We start from the raw sequence: 17217 nt of genomic DNA, 5'->3' as shown, positions 1-17217 counted from the left end.
AGTGTAGATGCAGCCTACATCTTGGCAAGACTAGAATTCTAGCTTTCACTTTTTATTTCCATTAACAACAGTTATCTAAACCCTAAACTCTGGTTAAGACACAGTTAGAAAAGTTATATTTTAAAAGAAATTTCTTCTATTACTTGCGGCAGCTAAAAAGGCCAATGCTATTTTAGGCTGCATCAATAGAAGTATAGTGTCTAGATCAAGAGAAGTAATAGTGCCACTGTATTCTGCTTTGGTCAGGCCCCACCTAGAATATTGTGTCCAGTTCTGGGCGCCACAATTCAGAAAGGACATTGAGAAACTGGAGCGTGTCCAAAGGAGGGCGACAAAAATGGTGAAGGGTCTGGAAACCATGCCCTATGAGGAACGACTTAGGGAGCTGGGGATGTTTAGCCTGGAGAAAAGAAGGTTAAGAGGTGATATGATAGCCCTGTTTAAATATTTGAAAGGATGTCATATTGAGGAGGGAGCAGGCTTGTTTTCTCCTGCTCCAGAGAACAGGACCCGGAACAATGGATGCAAGCTACAGGAAAGGAGATTCCACCTGAACATTAGGAGGAACTTCCTGACAGTAAGGGCTGTTCGACAGTGGAATGCACTCCCTCGGAGGGTGATAGAGTCTCCTTCCTTGGAGGTCTTTAAACAGAGGCTGAATGGCCATCTGTCAGGGATGCTTTGATTTGGATTTCCTGCATGGCAGGGGGTTGGACTGGATGGCCCTAGTGGTCTCTTCCAACTCTACGATTCTATGATTCTATGATTCTATGATTACTCTGTTTGAAAAGTAGCCAATAGCTGTTGAAAAGTAAGTTGCCAAGTCTCTGATTGTCACATTTTTCATTACCTTTCTTTGGTGTGTGTGTGTGTGTGTGTGTGTGTGTGTGTGTGTGTGATATCTTAGTATTAATAAAAGAATGACACAAAACAAGACAAATATCTCAAAATGCCTCTATAAAATTCATGTTTTGAGAGTAACTGAAAAGTTATTTGATATACTGGTAACATTTTTCAGTGCTTGTTACAGCTAAGTACATTATGAGACAATGTTCGACATCCAGCTAATGTTAACTTTTAGATTGTAAGCCTGCGGACAGGGAACTGTCTGGTTAAAAAAATAATAAATGTAAGCCGCCCTGAGAGCCATTAGGGCTGAAGGGCGGGATATAAATACCTACATAAATAAATAAAACTGTGATTTGGTTGAATAAGTGATCTTTAGAACCCATGTTTCGTAGAAGGTTTGTTTCAAAGAAACCACAGTTGACATTAAGCAGACAACACAAGAAACTGTGATTAATGAAAACTGGAATTGAAAACTGCCGATGCCTACTGCACAGCTGACCTGGAGGAGAAGATACAAAGAAGGCAGTGTTTTCATGGGTTCCTTCACATCACACTAAACTATGGTTGTTCTGCATCTCTACAAGAGCCAGTGTGGCATAGTTGTTTGAATGTTGGACCACAACTCTGGAGACTAGGATTTGATTCTCAGCTCAGCCATGAAACCACTGGATGACCTTGGGCAAGTCACATGCTCTCAGCCTCAGGGAAAGGCAATGGCAAACCTCCTCTGAACAAATCTTTCCAAGAAAACCCCATGATAGGTTCACCTTAGGATATTCATAAGTCAGACTTGTAGGCACACAACAACAACAACAAAAAACAACAATAAGTATCTCTATAATCAGGCCACCACAGCTGACAGCCTCTGTCCACATCTTTTAAACAAACTCTCCAGTGTGGTGACAGCAAATGCAACAGTTATAATAAATATGTGTGTGAACTGTTAGGAGGTGAGAATAATGTAATTTTTTCTTTTCTTCTTGTCACAATTTTACATAATCCTCTTTCTTTAGGGACAAAAAAGTGGCTTGGCTATTTCCCTGCAATGTTAGGGTTGAGAGGAAAAAATCCTGTAATACATAGGTCTCTACAGGCTTTTCACAGTTAACATGAATCCAGAATATTTAAGCAAAATCTCAAGACACTGACTCATGGCAGGATTTGAACTTGATCCTGCAAACACACAGGGATGGGCTTAAAGATACACTCATCTGTGCTCCGACAGTAGTCAAGGATGTTAGTTGCTTGTTTCTGGTTTGATCTTGTTTACATATCCAGCTAACCATATGGGGGCAGATTCTCTTTTGTCTCCACTTTCAGGGAACTAATTAATTAGAAGTGAGAATCAGTTGAAAGAGGGTCAGAACCCCTTGGCAGGTGCAAAGTTCTGGACTCACATCCTTCATGCCAGAATAAACAATCAGGTAAGTAGCAATGGCAGGTTGTGCCTCTGGTAGGTTTTTGCCTCACTGTAACTCATAAGTGAAGCAAAAATGTCAGCAAGCAGGTGGGGTGCCAACGCCTACTATTGCTTGTTTCTGTTAGCTTAAGGATTGTTGGCTAAGGCTGACCTTGCAATAACCAGGTGAGCAGACTAAATGGGGAAAAGAAAGGAAAGGAGCAGGCAGAGCTCTGAAGTATGACACATTAACTTTAAATCATCATCATCATCATCATCATCATCATCACCACCACCACCACCATACCTTTTTATAGGCTTTATTTATATTTAAATAATTTAAAAATAGTTAAATAAATATATTTAAATAAAATATATTTATAGCCTTTTTATTTATATAAATATATATATTTGTATAAATAAAAAGGCTATAAAAAGATATGATGATGATTTAAAGTTAATGTGTTATACTTCTGAGCTCTGCCTGCTTTTTCCCTTCCTTTTCCTCATTTAGTCTGATAACCTGATTCTTTTTTGTATTATAGGATTTATTTATATTTATATAAATAAAAATGCATTAACTTTTCCCATAAGCTTGGAAGCCAAGGCAGCTTACAAATTAAAATGATTACAATATACTGTAGTTTAAAAAAATACAAAAAGCCAACATTAAAAGAGACTAGCACAATTAACAATATGAAAACAGTTTCAAACATATACTTAAAAGGATGATAAGCAGGAAAAACAGTACAATTTAAAACAACACAGCACCCTTTTGCAAGCCTTTTCCTCATTTCTAAAAGCCTGTTGCCTTTTTTACTTTAAAAAATTTGCGTGGTGCAGAAGGACAGGCAGGAGGGAGCCATTCTGGTCTACCTGGGAAGAGTGGAGCAGCTACTGAGAAGGCCCTGTCTAACATTCTCATTAGCCATAACTGTGAAGATGATGGGACTGAGAGAAGAGTGTCTCCTGAGAATCTATGTGCTCCAGCAGGCTCATATGGATAGCCTGGATCTAAGCCAGTGATGGAGAACCTTTTAGAGACCGATTGCCCAAACTGAAAGGTGTTCCTGCACCAGGTGTCACCCAGTGCTAGGCCATATGAGGAGTGACTTAGGGAGCTGGGTATGTTTAGCTTGGAGAAGAGAAGTTTAAAGAGGTGACACGATAGCCATGCTTAAATATGTGAAGGGATGTCATATTGAGGATAGGCTAACAATAGCATAGAATTAGACTGACATTTTAAGCTGCTGCATCACGCTGTTGACTGATGTTGAGCTTAGTAGGCATGTTCAGGAAGGGAGGAACTGGGGCATATACTGAGCTTACCTGGCTGTTCCTTTTAACTCACTGAACAGCAGGAAGATACTCATCTCCTACCTGAGTTTATTATTATTATTATTATTAACCTTTATTTATGAAGCGCTGTAAATTTACACAGCGCTGTACATGCAATCTTTGTAGTTAGATGGTTCCCTGCCCTCAGGCTTACAATCTAAAAAGACATGACACAGAAGGAGAAGGGAGTGGTGGAGGGAAAGGGTAAGAGGTCCAGCAGTTCCTCTCTACCTCCAAGGCCTGGACCAAGGCAGATGGACTGGAGGGAGGGCTTGGCTTCAAAATGGAAGGTTAATCATTTTCCAGGGAAAATACATACTCTCAAGTAGGATAATGCATATACAGTACATAGCAATACAGGAATGGTTTGATAAACAGGCACCAAAAGAACATCAAATAGTAAGTGACAATTATGCAATGCCTGGGAAGGCTTCTCTGAACAGGATGGTTTTCAACTCCGTTTTGAAGCTGGTTAAAGAAGTTATGGCTCTTGCTTGTGGGGGAAGAAGGTTCCAGGAGTGAGGGGCAACAAGTGAAAAGGGGCGAATCCGGGATGGGGCAGAGGAAATCCTGGGCTGAGACAGCAGACCTTGACTACCAGAATGGAGGGCCCGAGTGGGAAGGTGAGGAGAAAGAAGGTCTGATAAGTAAGGAGGGGCCAGCCCATGGAGGGCTTTAAACGTCAACAGCAGGAGCTTATACTGAATGCGGAAAGGGAGGGGGAGCCAGTGAAGGGATGCCAACACAGGAGAGATGTGGTCAGAGCGGTGGGTGGAAGTGATAATGCGTGCAGCCGAATGCTGGACAGAGATTAAAGGACGGAGGTGAGAAAGAGGAAGCCCAGCCAGGAGGACGTTACAGTAATCAAGTCGTGAGACCACTAGGGCATGGACCAGGATCTTGGCAGTAGAGGCGGAGAGATATGGTCGGATTTTGGCAATATTGTACAAAAAGAATCTACAAGCCTTGGCTGTGGTCTGGATCTGAGGGATACACGACAGAGAAGAGTCAAAGATAAAACCAAGACTGCGGGCTTGCTGGACTGGTTGAATAGAAATGTTGTCCACAGAGACAGAAAAGGAGAGTTGAAGGGTGGGCTTAGGAGGAAAGACAAGAAGCTCTGTCTTGGACATGTTAACAGAGGAAGAGATGGATATAAGAAGAGGTTGTAAGGCACATGGTATGTCACAGCGTTCTTCTGAAAATGTCTGGAAAAACCTGATGCTGAAGCTTAGTAAGTGAGGAATAAATTAGAAACGTGGGCCCCATACAGACAGGCAAAAAAAAAGCTGCTTCGGGTCACTTTAGAGATCTGTTGTTTAAATGATGCATATGTCCTAAAGTCCGGAAGCCATGCTAAAGCCATGCTTCAGTCTTTAGGACTGGAGTGTGGCTTTGGTGCAGCTTCCAGACTCTTAGGACGCATGCATCATTTAAACACCATACCTCCAAAGTGACCCAAAGCAGCTTTAATTTGGCCTGTCTGTATGGGGCCTTCGATGGGAAAAGAAACAGTAACTACAGGTTAGACTTGAGATTATAATGCAGCAAGTAAAATACCAGCAGAGAGCCAGTGAAATGTAGTGTTTTTGAATGTGGGATTACATCCCTATGGCACCATGGTTCAATTCCCCGTTTGGTTATGGAAACGCGCTGAGTGACCTTTGGCAAGATACACTCTTTTAGTCTTAGAGGAAGGCCACAGCAAACCCTCTCTGAACAAATCTTGCTGGGTTTTAGGTTGATTTAAGTTAGAAATTACTTGAAAGCATACACAACAGCAACAACAAGAACAGTAAAGTGCCAACTCTGGTAGCCTAGCTAGTTTGGTCAAAGGTGAAAGGTGATGGGAGCTGCAGTTCATCAACCTTTGCTAGGGGGTGCTGTATCATTTTAACACTGAACTGTTTTTAATAGTTTTTAATTTTTTAATTGTAGTTTTTAAAAACTATAGGGTGACTTTTTATTACTGTTAAAAGTTTAATTCTATGTTAAGTGCACATTTTGCATGCTTTTAATTGTATTGTTCTTTTTAATTGTGAACCACTTTGAGTCCCACTTTTGGAGAATCATAGAACTATGGAAAGTTCATATGGAAATCATAGAATCATAGAAAGAGGCCTCTCTTTCCTACATCCACCTGAGGAGTGACTTTCATCAACCAGGCCCGCCTCAAGGGAAAGGGCCTGCCATTCCTACATCCATCTCAGGATTGAGTCTGATCTATTGGGCCTGCCTCAAGGGATAGAGCTTTCCTTCCCTGCATCCATCAGCCACCTCTCCTTCCATCACTCTCAGCAGCTGGGACCTTGAGCAACCCACCCCTTCCTTCTCTATTAAATCCCTTGTGCCTTGTGGTATTTAGGCAATATTACCAAGTACAGTTGGCTATTATAACCCTACTTTTGTAATTGTTATCTTCTGTTCTTTTGATTATCGCTTACTGAATCCTTTCCTTCCCATGGCTCCATGCATCTCTCCTAACCTGATCCCTATTCGACCTCTTCCTATCTCCCAGCTTCCATTCCTCTGTTCATTCTGGAACTGTCGCTCCGAAAGCGACTGCTGTCCATGATCTTTTTCTCTCTAGATCATTTAACCTTCTCGCTTTTACTGAAACCTGGCTCCCGGCCCATGATACTGCTACCTCCACTGCCCTTTCTTTTGGCGGTTTCTCATTCACTCACACAAGCCGCCCTGAGGGTCGAGGAGGAGGGGTCGGTATACTATTGTCCAATTCCTGCCAGTTTCAAGTTCTTTCTCCCCCCCCCCCCAGCTATTGTTTCTCTTCATTCGAGTCTCACTGTATTCAACTCTTTTTTCCTTTACAGCTCCGAGTTGCTGTCATCTATCGCCCTCCTGGTTCTGCTACCCAGTTCCTATCTGACTTTGAATCTCGGCTGACGTTTTTTCTATCTGATACAGTCCCTTCTCTGATCCTAGGTGACTTTAATATTCACCTTGACAATCCCAACAATCCTTCTTCATCTTGCCTTGGCTCCCTGGTTGCTTCTTTTGGCCTTCAGCCTCATTCTAACTCCTCAACCCATTCTTCTAGTCACTGTCTTGACCTAATTCTTGCTGCTAAGTGCATCATTTCCGACTACCTGGCATCTGATTTTCCATTGTCTGACCATCATTTAATTTCTTTTACTCTTACTTATATCCCACCTCCTCGTCGTACTGTCCAGCGCCATTTCCGCGACCTTCAGTCTGTTAACTCTGACCATCTCAGTCAGACTTTGAATTCATCTCTCTCTTCTCTTGATCTTGGGGACTCTGCTGATTCAGCAATGTCTTTATTTAATCCCACTCTTTCTTCAACTCTCGACAGCTTTGCTCCTGTATCTGTACGCGTGTCTTCCCCTATGACTAGGCCTCAGCCCTGGCACACTCCCACTATCAGGTTCCTCCGGTCCTGCTCTCGAGCGGCTGAACGTCTTTGGAAAAAGTCTAGGGAACCGGCCAATTTCGATCATTATAAATTCATCCTTTTATCTTTTTCACCCGCTCTGTCTATGGCAAAACAGAACTATTTTAAATTGCTGATATGCACTAATGAGAGCATATCAGCGTTTGTTCTCCTGCTTCAATACACTACTAAACCTTCCTCTCCCCCTGTCTTCTCATCATTTTCCCCCACTGACTTCGCCAACTACTTCATCACTAAAGTCACTACTATTCGATCTGAAATAGTTCCTCCCTACTTGCCCCCTACCACTAACCTCCTGGTACCTTCTACTAATAAACTCTCTGGGTTTCCCCCTGTTTCTCTGGATGAACTCTCTACGCTGCTAAATTCTTCCAAACCTACTACCTATTCCCTCCTGTCTCCTAATCTCTATAGCCCCTTCTCTTCTGCCCTCGCTCCTCTATATCTTTAATCTCTCTCTCTCTATGGGTTCCTTCCCTTCTGACTTCAAACATGCTCTCGTTTCCCCAATTCTGAAGAAACCCTCTCTCGACCCCTCCTCTTTATCTAGCTATCGTCCAATTTCTCTTCTTCCTTTTCTTTCTAAGGTCCTAGAACGGGTCATTTATTCTCGCTGTATTAAGTTTCTTGAAGCCAACTCCATCCTGGACCCTTTCCAGTCTGGCTTCCGCCCACGACACTCTACAGAGACAGCCCTCATCAAGATCTCAAACGATCTCTTGCGGGCCAAGGCAAATGGCCTCTACTCTATTCTCATTCTTCTTGATTTGTCTGCGACCTTTGACACTGTTGATCACTGTCTCCTGGTTGATTTACTTTCTGACCTTGGGTTCTCCGACTCTGCTCTCGACTGGTTTAAATCTTACTTGTCAGAAAGATCTTTTGCAGTGGTCACGGGTGGTCAGATTTCGTCCTCTGTTCCCCTATCTGTTGGAGTTCCCCAGGGCTCTGTCTTGGGTCCCCTTCTGTTCTCTCTATACACACTGTCCCTAGGTAAACTCATCAGTTCTTTTGGTTTCTCCTATCATCTATACGCCAACGACACTCAGCTGTATCTCTCCACCCCTGACCTTTCGATGGGGCTTGAAGAGCAAGTTTCTTCTTGTCTGACTGCCATCTCTCAGTGGATGCAGCTTTGGCGCTTGAAGCTCAACATATCTAAGACTGAGCTTCTCGTCTTTCCACCTAAACCCACCCTTCATTATTCCTTTTCTGTTTCTGTCGACGACACTTCTATTCAACCGGTTCATCAAGCCCGCAGTCTTGGCTTCATTTTTTACTCTTCTCTGTCATTTATTCCCCAGATCCAGGCCACCGCCAAGGCCTGTAGATTCTTTCTCCACAACATTGCCAAGATCCGTCCATTCCTCTCAGCCTCTACTGCCAAGACTCTGGTCCATGCCCTAGTGGTTTCACGACTAGATTATTGTAACCTCCTTCTGACAGGGCTTCCTCTTTCACACCTCCATCCTTTAATCTCTGTCCAGTATTCAGCTGCCCGTATTGTCACATCCGCTCGCCGCTTTGACCATGTTTCTCCTCTTTTCTCCTCCCTTCATTGGCTCCCCTTCCCCTTCCGCATCCGGTACAAGCTTTTGTTATTGACTTTCAAAGCCCTCCATGGATTGGCCCCTCCTTACTTATCTGACCTTCTTTCTCCTTACATTCCTACTCGCACCCTCCACTCTGGTAGTCAAGGTCTCCTGTCACAGTGTAGGACTACCATTGCCCCTTCCCGAATTCATCCCTTCTCGCTTGCTGCCCCTTACTCCTGGAACCTTCTTCCCCCACATGCACACCTCATCACTTCTCTACCCAGTTTCAAAACTGAATTAAAGACTATATTGTTTAGAGAAGTGTTCCCAGAGGCGAGTCCCTCTCTGACCCAGGAAGCCTCCTTTTCATCATCCATTAAGAAGCCAAGCCCTTCCTCCAGTCCATCTGCCTTGGTCTAGGCCTTGGAGGTGGAGAAGATCTGCTGGACCTGATCCTATTCCGCACCACCACTCCCTTCTCCTTTTGTGTCATGTCTTTTTAGATTGTAAGCCTGAGGGCAGGGAACCCTCTGACTAAAAGATTGTATGTACAGCGCTGTGTAAATTTACAGCGCTTTATAAATAAAGGTTAATAATAATAATAACAACATAGAGTTGGAAGAGACCTCAAGGGCCATCCAGTCCAAACTCCTGCCATTCAGGAACCCATAGTCAAAGCAATGTGGGATATCAACTTGGCATAGTGGTGTGAGATTTGGACCATGACTCTGGCGACCAAGGTTCGATTCTCCGCCTGGCTATGGAACCCACTGGGTGACCTTGGGCAGGTCACACTCTTTCAGCCTCAGAAGATGGCAATGGCAAACCTCCTCTCAACAAATCTTGCAAGAGGTTCATCTTAAGGTCGGGGTAAGTTGGCAATGACTTGAAGGTACACAACAACAACACAACAAATACAATAATAATGACATCCACATTTGGGGAGGTCCTTCTCTAAGAGCTGTTCTAACCAATAATCTGAAAGATGGGGAGGAGACAAAAGACCAAGCTACACAACAGAGACCTAGGGTTAAATTTTCCACCTCTTTGAATGTTGATACAATATTAGTGTGAGGACCATGTTGGTGGGGAGGAGTGGGGCATAAGCTTTTCTTTTTCTTCTGTTTTTTCCACTTTGGGTGGTGGTGGAAATATGGACCGTATAGCATATCAGATAACAGGCAGTGATGCCATGTTTCTGAATGTGTCCATGCCAGAAACTCCTTGCATGTAAAAAATGAGCACATCAGGTAGAAAATGACACTCAACCTGTCTCTTTGCTGGGCTCATTTACTAAACCTCAGAAGCTCTCCTCTCCCTTCGCCTTGCTCTCAAACACAAAACCAAATTGAGTGCCTGTTCAGACTAGCACTCAATAGACATGACAATTTTCCGTAAGCCTAACAGTGGGCCTGCAACAAATGGAAGAAATAACCTACAGCCTAATTCTCATCTTTTAAAGGGGAAAGGAGGGGGTGTGGAAGGGGGATTACAGCAGGTTGAATGCTGTCAGGGGGTTGTGTTTCAGTGGCAACGAAAAATGCAGAAAGAGAGTGTAAATAACTGCTTCTGGCAGCAATAAGAGCCCACAGGGATATGGAGCGCATGATGAGAATTACCTGAGCTACAGTGGAGTTCAAGAGGCGACTAAGCTGCAGTAAAGAAAATAATAAAGTGGCCAAGGATGAAGCCGAAACCACCTCATCCTGGTACAGTGAAGGTTAAGTAAATAGCAAGCTTAAATGGAGGCTTTAGGCTGACAGAATTGGATGATTTAGCACAGGAAAGAGCTGAATGCCTGACAAATGGGAATGGGGGCGAGGAAACAAACTTGGCATAAGGTTTGGGAAAATGGGCATTTCAATAGGAAGGAAATGAGCAGACAGAAGATTTGCTGGTGGGTGCAACAATAAAACTCCCCTCCCCCTCAACTGTGTGAAGGCAAAAATGAGTAGCTGATAAGGGCTGTGCTTTATGTAAGGAAGAAATTATGCAGGCAATGCAAAAAAATTTTGGGGGCCTGGCCTTGGGTGTCTTTCACACTACAGTTCGCCCTTCATGTTGGCGGTTTTGATGATTTATGGATTTGATTAATATGTTCTCCCTAGGAATCTCTAGGCCCTCCAGAGAAATTCTGAGGGAAATTGATCATAGAGTTGCACTGGAAGATCTAGATATTACTAGAGAAAACACTTCTCTAGGCATTTGTAGGTCCTCTAGTATGATTCTATGGTCAACCTTTGACATATGTTGACCATAAAGTTGCACTGGAGGACTTAGAGATTCCTAGAGAGGTGGTCTGGAAAGTAAAAAAAGGTAGTGTTTTATTTTAATTTGGGTTTCTCCTCTTTCATGGGGATCCTGTGCCCCTAACCCCAGCAAATGTGGAGGGCCTACTGTACTCAGTTATAGCACTTTGATACCATTCTAATGGGCGTGGCTCCATTCTTTGGAATCCTGGGATTTGAAATTTGGTCAGGTGCTGGAGCAGTGAATTCTAAAGTCTGCCTAAAATTGCAAATCCCAGGAAACCAAAGGATGAAGCCAAGCTAGTTAAAGCAGTATCTAAATGCTGTAATTACATAGTGTGAACAATTTTCTCTGGAGGTTGCCAGCTGAAGGTCTCCTCATTATTTTTCCAAAAAATAAAAGAAAAAAGAAATGCCAATAAGTGTACCACTTCTCTGCCTCATCCCAACACAGAGGATATATCAGGTATGGTTGGCTTATGGGTGGGTGCCTCCCTACCACATTTCAGAAGGAGGCATTTTTCCTGTTCTGTCCATGATCCACCACTGATCTCAGGTATTTCTCACACTACTCCCATCTGATAGAATTCAAAGACCTAGCCATGTTATTCTGAAAAATCAGTATTCAAAGGGATCTTGCAGAACTTTGAGACTAACTAAAAAGCTGAAGTCGATAGCATGAGCTTTTGTAGACTTGAGCCTACTTCCTCAGATGCATTTGTCCAATTCTTAGCATAATAACCCCACAGGTAAAAGAAAAAAATCCATCAGTGATACCAACCAAAATGCACAATATACTTGTTGCAAGCTTTCAAAGCTCCATGGGCTTCTTCATCTGGCAAGTTGTTACAAACCAACAGGAGGGGGAAAAAAGCAATTGGAGATGTTAGTCAGATGCCTGCATGTTGTTTCAGTCCTTACTAAAGATGGTATACTGGGGAGGATATATTTTGTGCAGGCAGGCTCCTCCTCCTTCTGGCCATGCAGCAATTGGGAGATTTTCAAAGGAAATTTAAAGTCTATTTACATCTCAACTGGGACCCCTACAGGTAGTGGAGTTTCAAGATAGGTCTGCTAAGACGTCCTTTGGATTTCCCATTGTATACAAAGTCTAGGTGTACTGCAGGATGCTTGACTCTACTTGTACCTGATAGAGGGTGCATCTACACTGTAGAGCAGTGATTCCTAAACTCTGGCCTTCCAGATGTTTTGGACTTCAACTCTCAGAATCCCAGACCATTGGCCAAGATTGTTGAGGCTTCTGGGAGCTGAAGACCAAAACACCTGGAGGACCAGAGTTTGGGAATCACTGCTGTAGAGGGTGCAGTTTGACACCACTTTAAGTGAAGTAGCTCCATCCCATAGAATCCTGGAATTTGTAGTTTTACAAGGTCTTTAGTCTTCTCTGCCAAAAAGTGCTGGTGGATCACAAAACTACAAATCCCAGGATTCTGTAGGATGGAGCCATGACAGTTAAAGTGGTGTCAAACTGCATTATTTCTATGGTTTAGATACACCCAGAAATGAAGAAGAATTGTTCACATAAAACCTGCAAGGATTTGTAAAATCCCAAGGGTACTGCCAGAACTTGGAACATTGCTTTAAATAAGTAGTTAAAGTTTTTAAAAATCTCCAATTTAATAATAATAATAATAATCATTATTTATATTTCCCACCTCTACCTGTGGATTGAGGCAGGTTACAAAATGAACAAATAGCAATAAAATACATGATACATATACAAACCCACAAAAATTAAATAATCCCCTACCCTGCCCTCCCTTAAAACAGAATTAAACAAATCAAGAACAATATAAAAACAAGTTAAAATTAGATAAAATAGCAAGACCATCAAAACTAACAAACTAGAGGCGAAACATCTTCTTGGGGGAGGACAAGGCTTTCCGTATCAGTGTCAGTGGAGTAGGAGGTCAGTCTGGAAAGGCCTGCTGGAAGAGATCCATCTTGACAGCCTTTTTAAAGGCGTCAATAGTAGTAATATGATGAATCTCCTCCGGCAGGTCATTCCAGAGTTTAGGAGCGGCAGATGAGAAGGTCCTCTGGGTATCTTCTTAGATTTACTTTCTCATATCTCAAAGGGACCTAGTCACTTTTTTAGTTCCTAAAAAACCTGAAAACCAAAGAGCCACTGATCTGTGGTATGAAAGAGAGCAATGGTGCCAGTCAGCCCCAGTATGCCATTTCTCCTTCACCATTTAGCATGGCCACCATGCCATAATTTTAGAAGTTAAAGTTACAGTTACATTATGAAAGTAGTGCTGTTATCCCTCATTAAGTTACAATTCTAATTTCGTGTAATTATAACAGTTATTTGGAAAATAAATTGATTGCAAACAACTAGTTATGTGTAACTAGTTGTTTTCAAGATCTGCAACCAGTTATATTTAGAGGGTAACTTAGATCATATCCATATGTTGTTTTTTGTTTTGATTATAAGGATTATTTGCATTAAAAGTGACTTGCCTTATTTAAAGCTCAATTCATAAAGCAGGTCAGTTGAGATACCAAGTTTCAACATTGATAAGCTGATGTTGCTTGCTTTCTTTCCTTCCTTCCTTCCTTCCTTCCTTCCTTCCTTCCTTCCTTCCTTCCACCCTTTCCCCATCCCGAGGTGCTTCTATCAACATCTTTCAACTGAAAACTAACCAAAGTCTTTCAGATTGTACAGAAAATAATTGCCTCTTTTCAACTGAAGTATATGTCTCCCTGTAAACCATCCTCTTCTAAAACCCAAGAGAAATTCAAAGAGCTAATAGCAGGTAACATGAAAGAATGTGTTCTATAAAGCACATTCTTCCATGGAATGGGTATTAAGGCTGATAAATAATAGCTGCAAATATAATTCAAACAAAAATTGGACTACTCTCACAGCAAACAGAAGTGTCCAATTTCATCAGTGTCTAGACAGGAATGAAGAGGAGTTCTTGTCCTATAGCGCCAGCTCTAGATTGCTTTATAATCCGGTTTGAGGGGGTCAAGGTGCTCACTTTTCATGATCACTGTGTAAAAAGATGTTTACAAGAAAGGACAGGGATTTTCATCCTGTCAGTGTGATTTTCTGTTCCATTTCTGTGTGTTACAGATGACGTTCTTTGTAAACCACAGAAAGACCATCTGTACCTTCTAGATTTCTTAGACCACAAGTCCCATAAGCACCTTTATCATCATTTTATTAGATTGACAGATGGTCTTTTTAAACGTGAAGGCAAACCCAACCCCTTCCTAATGTTTTGGACTTCAACTCCCATGGGCTGCATGCCCAGCATGCCCATTAGCCAGAGTTTATAGGAACTAGCCCCAAACATATGGAGGTTGCTAGATTGCAAACCCCTGTTCTAAACCGATGCTGATCATCTTGGCAGGAAAAATGCACAAATATAGGATGGTGACAATGTGAAAGCAGTGCATGTGAGAGAGATTTAGAAGTCTTAGTAGACCACAAGCTAAATATGAGTCAGAAGTGTGTGATGCAGCACTCAAAAATACAAATCTGGGCTGCAGCAATACCAGTACAATATCCAGATTGAAGGAGGTAATGGAACCACTCTATTCTGCTTTGTTCTGATCTCACATGGAATAGTATGTCCAGTTCTGGACAACACAGTTCAAGAAGGATATTGACAAGCTGGAACACATATGAAAGATCTGGAAATCAAGCCCTATGAGGAACAGTTTATGGAGCTGGGTATGTTTATCTTGCAGAAGAGAAGACTGAGAAGTGACACAAAATCATCTGTAAATATCTGAAAGGATGGCATGTAGAAGATGGAACAAGCTTATTTTCTGCTGCAGCAGAGATTAGAACATGAAGCAATATATTCAAATTACAAGAAATGAGATTCCACCTAGGAAGATTTTTATTTTACTGTATGACAGTGGAATGGATTGTTGGGTAGTGGACTCTCCTTCTTTGGAGGTCTTTTAGCAGGTTGGATGGGGATCTTTCAGGAGTGTTTTAGTTTGTATTCCTGCATGGCAAGGGATTGGATTAAATGGCTTGTGTGGTCCCTTTCAACTCTAAGATTCTTACTTTTGATTAAATATTTTTCCCATTAATGAAAATTATATGATCTGCTAATATATCCCTTCTAAATTCCCCTTTCCTTCTTGCCATCTAAGAGCCCTTCTGGGAACATGGCTACCACTAACTGCAAAATAAACCTTGAAGTTATTATCCTTTGGAGTGTTGAGGGGAGATTCTGCACTCCTCTTCTATTGTTTTCTAAAGAAGAATTGACGGATTCTATTAAGATTCAATGCAAATTTTTATAGTTCACCCTTCATGCTAATCAAAAGAAGACGCACAACCCATCCCTTAAAAAAAGAAAAAGCTCTCATGGTGCATGTTAAGTGCAAAGATACATTGTGGAAATGGGTGTCTATGTGGGAAGAAAAGGGAGCACTTTTAAAAAGAATGTGTTTGAAGATTCACATTCATAGGGGCTCCAGCTGTTTTCATCCAGTTTTGCTCCCCTCAAACAGGAAACTAGCATCTCATATTGATATATTGTTTGATCTTAATGTATTTTAAATCTGCCCTTCATCCTTGCAGATACCCAGCTGATGCACAGGAATATGATTTTTTTAAAAAAAGAAACACAGTATAATATGCCATCAATGTGAAGCCTCCAGACTGTGAGTCTGTTGTTGTTGTTGTGTGTCTTCAAGTATTTTCCGACTTATGGTAACCCTAAAGAACACATGTCATGGGGTTTTCGTGCCAAGGAATGTTCAGAAGAGGTTTGCCATTACATTCTCTTGAGGCTCTCGAGCCCTGTGGGTTTCATGGCCAAGCAGGGAATCAAACCCTGGTCTCCAGAGGTGTAGTCCAGCACTCAGACCACTATGCCACACTGGATCTCCTGTGAGTATTATTTATATTTTATTTATTTAATCAATGCATATACATCTGACCATATATGAAATAATACCTCAGGCTAGTCATGATTTTTACAAATGGTCTGACTAGACCTGCAAATAACTTCCGCTCTTATCTCCAGTCAGACCAAGTGTGCGAGCAACTTCTGATCTTATCTCCAATCACTGTTTTTGTTCTTACTCAAAGCCTGGAAAAAGTTATTTTTTTGGATGATCATTCCCAGAATATCTCAGCTAAGATGGAATACTGTTATTAGCTCCAACTGTTCCTGGTTCATTGCTCCTCTAGAAAAGGAACACTAAAGAACTCGTTCTGTGCTGCGCGTATCGCGTCCGCGGAGTCGCGTCCGGCAGAGCTGTTCAGGGTAGTGAGGGAGCTCACTCAGCTACCCTCCTCCCTGAACTCTATTTTGGAACCATCCAAGGCCTGCTGTGACAAATTTAACAACTTCACGGATAAAACCTCTCGGATAAGGGCTGATCTCGACACCAGCATTTCTTCAGGAACCAGAGTAGAGGTCTCCAGAGCTTCCGTGGACTCAATTATACTGGATCATTTTGAGTTGGTGAGTACTGAGGAAGTGGACAAGATCCTTCGAAGTGTTAGGAAGACAACATGCTCTCTCGATCCCTGTCCCTCGTGGCTAGCGGCTCGGGGGGGCGGGGCGGCTGTAACCATCATGTTGCACCGCATAATCAATGCATCACTCAGGGAAGGGCGATTTCCATCCAGCTTAAAATTGGCCATAGTAAAACCACTGTTAAAAAAGCCCTCCCTAGACCTCCTGATGCATAATAATTATCGGCCTGTTTCGCTGCTACCTTTTTTTGGGAAGGTGATCGAGAGGGCAGTTGCAATCCAGCTTCAATCGGTCTTGGATGATACTGATTTTCTAGACCCATTTCAAACCGGCTTCTGGGCGGGCTATGGAGTTGAGACTGCCCTAGTCGCCCTGGTCGATGATCTCTGTCTGGGCATGGACAGGGGTAGCGTGTCCCTGTTAGTGCTCTTAGACATCTCAGCGGCTTTCGATACCATTGACCATGGTATCATTCTGGAATGCCTGAGGGAGTTGGGTATCGGGGGCACTGCGGTCCAGTGGTTCCGTTCCTACTTCTCGGGTAGACTCCAGATGGTGCAGCTGGGGGACGTGTGCTCCGATAAGAGGGTGCTTACATCTGGTGTCCCTCAAGGAGCCATTCTGTCCCCCATGCTATTCAACATTTACATGAAACCGCTGGGAGAGATCATCCGGAGACACGGGGCGAGGTGTTATCAGTACGCTGATGACACCCAAATATGTTTCTCTGTGTCTCCGACTGAAGCAGTGACCAAGGATGGCATCTCTCCTCTAAATGCCTGTCTGGAGTCGGTAATGGGCTGGATGAGGGAAAACAGACTCAGTTTGAATCCAGAGAAAACGGAAGTGCTCATGATAGGTTCCCCGGGCCCGGGGAAGGATATTTGTCCACCTGTCCTGAACAGGGTCATGCTCCCCTTGAAGGACTCCGTTT

At 42.7% G+C, this 17217-nt stretch overlaps 1 protein-coding gene across 4 annotated transcripts in view; it reads right to left on the bottom strand.

The window, feature by feature from the left end:
• SPATA16 (spermatogenesis associated 16) overlaps positions 1-17217 on the bottom strand; it is a 253112-nt gene that overhangs the window by 47869 nt on the left and 188026 nt on the right. The window lies entirely within an intron of this gene.

The sequence above is a fragment of the Sceloporus occidentalis genome, unplaced genomic scaffold, assembly GCF_023333645.1.
Source record: "Sceloporus occidentalis isolate IW3139 unplaced genomic scaffold, rSceOcc1.0.p SCAF_2, whole genome shotgun sequence".
Classification (NCBI taxonomy): domain Eukaryota; kingdom Metazoa; phylum Chordata; class Lepidosauria; order Squamata; family Phrynosomatidae; genus Sceloporus; species Sceloporus occidentalis.
The sequence above is the reverse complement of the archived record's forward strand: the minus strand, read 5'-3'. Positions and strand labels throughout refer to the sequence as shown.